Below are 1,209 nucleotides of genomic sequence, written 5' to 3' on the forward strand. Positions count from 1 at the left end.
GGTGGGGACAGTCGCTAGTCCTTGCGCTGCGTGATCACTGGGCTGTCACCTCTCATACTCTCAGGGGTCCTCTCCTCGCTTTAGGTAGTTTTCTCACTCTCTTGTGCTCATCAGGGGTCTGCTGACTACACGAGCCCTGCGCCCTCTGTGGATATCCACGGTCTTTCCTCCTCGCAGTTGTCTTATCTCTGGTCGTCTGCCTGGCATACTCCAGCTGCCGGAACTCGCTGAATCATCATCTCCTAACCGCCAGGTATCCGCTGGGCTCTACCAGGAAACCTTCTGGGTCTCTGCCTTTCTTCCTTCTCCTTTTTTCCTTTTTTTCTTCTTATTCTATAGACGTTAATTATTGATGGATTATTAAGAATCCATCTCTTTTACAACACAGTCCGCTCTGCTTCCCCTCCTCCTCCTCCCTTTTGTTTCTGTTAGATTCTATTCAGTTCTGAGTGACCCCCACACCCTGGACTCATCACCTGGCTTCTTTTTGTTTGACTTCGTTTCTGTAATGTCACAATGGTAATATTTTAAACTGATAAGAACAGATGCTACACTTGATCTCAGCCAAAAGGCCAAGAAGCGCTACAACGGCTTTTGAGTTGGAGTCTCACTCTGTCGCCCAGGTTGGAGTGTAGGGGCATGCTCACAGCCACTGCAGCCTTGACCTGCTGGACTCAGACAGTCCTTGCACCTCAGCCTTCCAAGTAGCTGGAACTACAGGCATGTGCCATTTGGTGATATTTTAAACCATCTCCCTTGTTGTCCTCTGCCCTCTGCATGTTGCACTGGTTCTGTCTAGACCAACTACAGGCACATCTGTCATCCCGGGACTTCCTTTATCCGGGGCTGGAATCCAATCCTGCCTCACATGTCTTTCTCTTTACTGTTTTACTCCTCATTTCTGTTTGTGTATTTGCTGGTTTTGAAATTCAGATTGGGGGGGCACACCTCATCAACAGGGGTACCTGCACGATGAATGTTTGTATAACCAACCCTGAATTGTACCCCACAATTTGAAAATTTAAAAAAAATTTTTTTAAATTCAGATTTGGCTAGGCATGGTGGCTCACACCTGTAATCCGAGCAGTTACGGAGGCCAAAGTGGGAGGATGGCTTGAGCCCGCGAGTTTGAGACCAGCCTGGGCAACTCAGTGAAAGTTCATCTCTACAAGTCAAAAAATTAGCCGGGCGTCGTGGCAGGCGACCATC

The sequence above is a fragment of the Carlito syrichta genome, unplaced genomic scaffold, assembly GCF_000164805.1.
Source record: "Carlito syrichta isolate Samal-C Ts95f unplaced genomic scaffold, Tarsius_syrichta-2.0.1 Scaffold34193, whole genome shotgun sequence".
Taxonomy (NCBI): domain Eukaryota; kingdom Metazoa; phylum Chordata; class Mammalia; order Primates; family Tarsiidae; genus Carlito; species Carlito syrichta.